General features: G+C 40.1%; 1 pseudogene; it reads right to left on the reverse strand.

The window, feature by feature from the left end:
- Window positions 1-2,983: 2,983 nt before the first annotated feature.
- On the reverse strand, window positions 2,984-6,746 carry LOC112409985 (non-histone chromosomal protein HMG-17 pseudogene; annotated as a pseudogene).
- Window positions 6,747-7,561: the final 815 nt, after the last annotated feature.

A 7,561-nucleotide genomic window follows, 5' to 3' on the forward strand; every position in this document is an offset into this window, starting at 1 on the left:
CTCGGTTTTGTCACATTTCCCTTTCCAGTGCCTTAATGTCTTGGGCAGGCTCATTAGCTTTCTAATCATTCGGTATAATTGAAAACTCTAGTCGCATGTTCGTCAACTCATCATCATCATTACAGTGCCATTTCTATTCTCATCTCCACCCCACCCCCAACTTCTCCGTTTCCATCCCAAACAGGATCATCTCTGCAGCCAGATAATTGTCCATTTCCAGCTCCTTTCATATTCATTTGGGGAAAAAACAAAACAAAACAACAACAACAAAAATGCTGAACAAAGGATTGAATGAAAAGGCAGACCACAATTTTCCCTTCTCTAAATTCCTTGTATCAAAGCCTGACCTGTGGAAAAGAGGGGGAAGGAATGGAAAGAGGTTCAGATTAAATCAGACTTGAGATCTCTTACTCCATATGTTTCTTTCTCCTTTGCCTCTTCTGGTCTCTGACTTATCCTAGCTTCTCTCTTTGTGTCTTTGTCTTTGTATCTCTCTCAGGCTGCCTTACCTCCCTTCTACTCCCTCCAACTTCCTATCCCAATCCCTGCCCTGCTCTACACGCACCATGAACAGTGGAGAAGTTCTATCTGAAATCTAACGTGAGTGATTTCTTTTGAAGTTTCTCACTTGGAATCTGGGGAGGAAATTTTGTATGGAGGGATCATCAACGTTCATAGTCCTCAACACTCCTCCAAACTTTTAGACTTCTTCATGAATCTTTCTCAATTTTCACCTTGGATGAAGTGAGGATAGAAAGGAAATATCTAAGAAAAGGGACGCGGTGCATTGGAGATAGGATGGAGATAGCAATGAAGACTGGGATTCACCAAGGATGAGTATTGGAACGGGATAGGAACGAACCTTGGAAGAAGCAGGAGCTGGTGATAAAGATGGATGAAACTGAAGATAAAAATGAAGATGGAGATGTGGGTGGAATGGAGACCAGATAGGGATGGAGATGGGGTAGAATCTGAGGATAGAGAGGGGGATAGAGGAGGAGAAGGATGGGAATGAAAATGAAGATGGGAAGATGGATCTGTAGGGATGGGGGAATGGAGAGGAGAGGGGTATAGAGATGGGGATACGAGTGGAGGTAGAATGGGAGTGGAAATTGGAATAGGATGGAATCATAAAATGTGTGGCATCAGGTTGGAGATGATGATTCTTATGAAGTCAGGATGGGAGTAGTACACTCCATAGCCTCCAGTTGGTGGGGTCTCCTCACCCAGTACTCTTGAGTAGGGAACTGGCAGTGTAGTGTAAACTCAGCCGGTAGCCACTGGCCTATAGGAAACTCCAAATCATAGGAGTACAGCTGCTCCGTGGTAGTACTCTCTTGCTACCCTGCCATCTCTATCCTGTTTCCTTTCTTCCTGCTCAACCAGACACAGAAGGTAGACCAAGTCCATTTCATGTCCAGCATGGGCATGAGATGCCAGTCTCCTTGTGTGATTACCTCCAATATACCTACAAGTGATTCTCTTGGACCATCCTTTCTTGGGGAGGGACATGAAATCTCCTCCTCCCCAGCATGAAGGGAAAAGAAAAGCCGTAGCTCTTCTCCCTAGGCCAAAGACTCATATGTCTGATAACCCCCCTCATTCCCTCTCTCTCTCCTCCTTTTTTTTCGGCTTTCTTTGAGAGGGGGTTTTGGAATGGTGGTTAGGGGTAGCAGAGCTAGTGGGTTATCTCTTAAGTCCTCAAAGGGGTGGCCAGCCCTTAATTATCAGAACACCTGATGCTGCCTTGTTCTCAGCTTTGGTCCTAATGGACCTTCTAGAATAACAGGAAAAAGTCCATTTCAACATGTTTTTATAACCATTGTCATTGAATTGATCGAGCTAAGAGAGGGTCAGACCAAATTTAACTGAGAAATTGTTCTCTCCTCCAGGTACAGATGTGAGTAGTTTTTCCCAGTATGAACTGAGAAGTATCAGAAGAAGGTATATTCTTATGAGGTACAGTCATGGATGGTGGAGGCTCTATATTGACTCTATTTGAATGTGCTCCTTGAATAAACTAAGTTACAAAATCTCGTAGAAGAATGTCCCCAGATGCTTGTAGCCTGAGGCAGTCTTCCTGCTCTCATTACGGCCATTTATTCCAGCCCTTGCCATACTTCTTGAAGGAGACTTTGGCTCCAGACTTTAAAGAATAACATTTCCATGGAAGGTAGTGGTCTATATGAGGAGGTACCCAGGGCTGGATAGTCCTCTTGGATAACAGGTAGGTACGGGCTTCCTTTGTCCAAACCCATACTTTTCCACTGGCCAGTTTCTACACTAATACCACACTATCTTTTTAAAAATTGCTTCTTATTTTTTAGACAATTTTGAAAGGTTACACCCCATTTACAGTTATTACAAAATTTTGGCTATATTCCCTGTGTTGTACAATACATTCTTGTAGCCTATCTTACACCCAATAATTTGTACCTCCCACTCCGCCACCACTATATTGCCCCTCCCTGTCTCCCCATTGGCAATCACCAGTTTGTCCTCTACATCTGTGAGTCTGCCTCTTTTTTGTTATATTTTTGCTGTATTTTTAGATTCTGCATTAAGTGATATCATACAGTATTTGTCTTTCTCTGTCTGACTTATTTCACTTAGCATAATGCCCTCCAAGTCCATTCATGTTGCTGCAAATGGAAAAAATTTCTTTCTTTTTTATGGCTGAGTAGTATTCCATTGTATATATACCACATCTTTATCCATTCATCTACTGATGGAGACTTAGATTGCTTCCATATCTTGGCAATTGTAAATAATGCTGCTATGAACATTGGTAATACCACACTATTTTAATTATGATAGTTTGTAATAAATACTACTCCCTAGTAGTGTGAGTCCTACTGTCTCGGTTTTTTTCAGGAGGTAATTGGTAATTCTTTTTTGCATTTTTATAAAACTTGATTTTCAAAAATAGTATTTCAAAGTGTACACTCACCAGAAGTACACAGTTATCAAAAATGCACTCACTTTACTTGGTATCTCCAGCACCTTCAGCTTTCTGTGCCTGGTCTGTTTTGGGATCTCCATTTTCTGCAGGGTTATTCCCATCCTTACCAATATCAGCTTTCCCTTTTTCCCCTTTGGGTACCTTCTCTCTCTTCTTTGCAGGGGCCTTTTTAGGCTTGGACTCTGGCTTTGGAGGAACAGGTTTAGCAGATAACCTTGCAGATCTTCTCTGTGGTTTGTCCTTCACCTTGGCTTTATCTCTAGCATCCGCTTTAGACTTTCTCTTGGGCCTGGTTGAGACGGGACATAGGCTCTGGACACAGGGATGCAGTGGTGCACCAGCTTTGGTCAGTCCAGGGGTCACTTTCGCCTCTCTTCTTCACTGCTCCGGTAATTGGTAATTCTTAACCATTTACATTCCCACAAATATTTTATGACATTATTGTCATGCTGGCATTTTCTTTGGTATTGCATTGAATCTATAAATCTATCTGAAGAAACTAAATATGTTACTCTTCCAATACATAAACATATCTTTCCATCTATTTAGATCTTCTATAATGTCTCTCATTAAAGTTTTATCATTTTCCCTGAAGAGGTCTTGCACATATTTTGGTAGACTTGTTTCTAGGACTTCATTTTTTTTTATGCCATTGTGAATTTTTTTTTAAATTTCAATTTTTGCTTTCTTACAGGAATGTATATAGAAATACAATTGATTTTGGGTTTTTTTGTGTTTTTTTTTTTTTTTTGCTGTACGCAGGCCTCTCACTGTTGTGGCCTCTCCCGTTGCAGAGCACAGGCTCCGGACACACAGGCTCAGCGGCCATGGCTCACGGGCCCAGCCGCTCCGCGGCATGTGGGATCTTCCTGGACCAGGGCATGAACCCGTGTCCCCTGCATCGGCAGGCGGACTCTCAACCACTGCGCCACCAGGGAAGCCCTACAACTGATTTTTTAGTGTTGGTTTTATATCTAGCAACTGTGCTAAGTTTTAATTACTTATCTTTACATTACTTAAGGTTTTTAAATACATATAATCATAGGATCGGCAAATAATGCCAGTTTTGTTTCTTCCTTTCCAGTCCTTTATATTTTAATTTTTTTCCTTTTCATACATCACAGGCTTTGACCTCAAGGACAACATTGAATAGAAGCGATGATTGCAGGCATTCGTGTCTTGTTCCAATCTCAAAAGGAAAGCTTTGTTGCTTGCTCCAGGGTTTTTGTAAACAGCTTTTATCAGACTAAGGAAATGTCATTCTATTCTTAGTTTGTTAGGAGTTTTGGGGAATAGATATTAAATGTTATCAAATGCTTTTTCTATGTCTATTGAAACAGTCGTATGATTTTTCTCTTATGATTTGTGAATGTGGTGAATCAAGTTGATTGATATTTTGAATGTTCAAACTAAAGGTATTTTATTAGTTGAATTTGCACATCTGAAATTCTAAATCTTGGTTACTACTGGAACAACTTCCACAAATTTCAGATTAATTTTTTTTAATGTACATGTTAGAAGAGGAACTCTCTTACATTCAACACCAAAATCTCTTTTCTGAAACCTCCAGCCAGTCTTCTCCTACAGTTACCTGAACAAAAGGGTACAGGTCAATGTTCCACTGCCTTAACAATTAAATCCACTTTAGTTGTTTCCTTTAAAAGTATGTAGTAAAATTGCAAATCAAAAGAGAAAACTGGAACCATTTACAGTTTGGTTGGAAATAGAGCTTATTTCACCTTGATGCAATGTCTTTTAATACATATTTGGCAGAGTTTCCATAAATCTCAACAACTTAATCCCACTTACTAAAATTTCATAGGAAAATCCAATTTTTGAGCAGAAAGGGCAATCTTACCTCTCCTTTATCTGTTAGCACTTTTTAATTTTCTAAAAGAATAGTTATTAATAATTTCTAGTAATTCTCATAGCTTTTTTCCTCTCTAATTAAAAAAAAATCTCAAGTGCACATTGTTTCTTTAGCTTAAGTAAACAGAATTTTTGAAAACAGAGATTAAACCTTCTGGGCATTTAGGTGAATTGGCAGAAATCCTGACCTCTCATTCTGATATCCAGCAACCACACCCAGCAGCTGTTACACAGACACTGAAACAGCCTGTATCTCTCTAGCTTTTGAAAGACTTTGTATATCTCAAAAGTTTTGAGTCTGTGAAGGGATAAATAAAATGTGGTATATACATAGCGTGGACTATTGTTCAGCCTTAGAAAGGAAGGAAAAGGGTGGGAGAATTGAATGAAGGTGGTCAAAAGGTACAAATTCCAGTTATAAGTTAAATGAGTACTGCGCATGTAATGTACAACATGGTGACTATAGTTAATGCTATTGTATGGCATATTTGAAAGTTGCTAAGAAACTAGATCCTAAAAGTTCTCATCACAAGGAAAAAAATTTTTTTGGTAACTATATGAGGTAGTGGATGTTAACTTATTGTGGTAATCATTTCACAGTATATGTATGTCAAGTCATTATGCTGTACACCTTAAACCTATTCAGTGCTATATGTCCATTATATCTCAATAAAGGGGAAAATATTAAACTAAATTTTAAAAGGAAGGAAAGTCTGACATGTGCTGTAACATGGGTGAAACTTGAAGACATAATTCTAGTGAAATAAACTAGTCACAAATAGACAAAGAGTGCATGATTTCACTTCTATGAGGCACCCATAGTAGTCAAATCCATAGAGACAGAAAGTAGAATGCTGGTTGCCAGGGGCTGGATGGGAAGAAGAAACGGGGAGTTGTTGTTTTATGAGTATAGAGTTTCAGTTTTGCAAGATGAAAAAGTTCTGGTTGCACAACAATGTGAATATACTTAACACTACTGAACTGTACACTTAAAAATAACGAAGATGGGGCTTCCCTGGTGGCGCAGTGGTTGAGAGTCCGCCTGCTGATGCAGGGGACGTGGGTTCGTGCCCCGGTGCGGGGGGATCCCACATGTCGCGGAGTGGCTGGGCCCATGGACCATGCCCGCTGAGCCTGCGCGTCCAGAGTCTGTGCTCCTCAACAGGAGAGGCCACAACAGGGAGAAGCCCGCGTACCACAAAAAAAATAATAATAAATAAATGAAGATGGTAAATTTTATGTTATGTTTTACCCTAATTAAAAACAAAACAAAAAACATAGAGTCTATATCTGTAGCATCTGGCTATTAGTTAACAAATCAGTTTTCTTTTTCCTTTGTGGCATCATCAGTATTTTTTTTAAAGACATTACTCAATCTTTAAATAATGACAGCTGCACTTACAGCTTAACAGTATAACAGCACAGGAAATCCATTAGGGGTAGGAGTCTCATTACTAAAGATGAGTTGAGCCCTTTGCTGAGTGCAAGCTTGAACAGATTCTTTGGGGTAGATGGATCTGTGTTTCTTTAAGGAATGAATCGGGAGGTCATGATCCATTTTCAAACTCCTTTCCTGCCAGTATCCACATCTCAGCTACCTCAGCCTGGACAGCTCCTCTAATTATATCTGGGGTGAAATCCTTATGGCCTGGAGTGTCCATTAATGTCATAATTTGATTTCCTACTTTGTCACGTCAATATCGATCACTACTTCCTTTTCCCTGTCTTTGCTTGTGTCATCTGAGACTGCGCATATGTGAACAAAGATTTGCCAGCCTTTTTAGACTGCTATTTATACCTGTGCATAGTTCTTTTGTTTATATTACCCAGAAGCAGCAAATGGCCCATCAATGACACCATCAACCAGACCAATGACCGCCAGGCTAAGCAGCTGATCCTCTTACACTTTCGCCATTTCTGCAGTAACAAACAATGCGCAGATCTTAGTGGTTTGGAGCAACAGGGTTTGTTTCATGCTCAGGTTAAATTTTGGCTGCGGTATTCACATTTTCTTCATTCTGGAACCCAAAAGGGTAGAGCAGTCCTTATCTTGGACACCCTACTCGTATCACAGAAGGATCAATGGTAGAACCACACAATGGCTCCTAAAGCTTCTGCTTGAAAAGGGCGTGGGTCACTTTTGCTCACATTTTATTGGCTTAAGCAAGTCCTTTGACCACGCCTGATGCCCATAGAGAATTAGAAGTATAATTCTCCCATAGGATGGGGCAACAAATAATTGAGACCAATGACATAGTGTGCTAATGCTATGTTTAAGATTTTTGTATTTATATTTAGGGGTGAGATTGGCCAGCCTATAATCTTCCTTCCTCAAAGTGTCCTTGTCGTGCTCGCTTCAGCAGCACATATACTAAAATTGAAAAGTGTCCTTGTCAGGTTTTGGCATCAAGATTATGATGGCCTCATAAAATCACATGGAAAGGGTTCCCTCTTCATTAGTTCTCTGGAAACATTTGTATAAGATTAGAATCGTGTCTTCCTTGGATGTGGGATGGAACTCACCAGTGGCAGTCAATCTGCTATCTGACTTCTGTTTGGTTAGCACTGATGGAGCATTCCTCCTACAGCAGCTCTTTCACATCCTGTGAAAACAAACAGTAATATTCACTAGCACCCAGCAAAACGGATATGAAATGTCACTTCTTCTGGTCATAAGATTATTGCCGTTGTTAAATCCAGCCTATTTCCAATTCCAACAAAGAGAGAAGC

This window comes from Neophocaena asiaeorientalis, unplaced genomic scaffold, assembly GCF_003031525.2.
Source record: "Neophocaena asiaeorientalis asiaeorientalis breed wild unplaced genomic scaffold, Neophocaena_asiaeorientalis_V1.1 scaffold761, whole genome shotgun sequence".
NCBI classification, from domain to species: domain Eukaryota; kingdom Metazoa; phylum Chordata; class Mammalia; order Artiodactyla; family Phocoenidae; genus Neophocaena; species Neophocaena asiaeorientalis.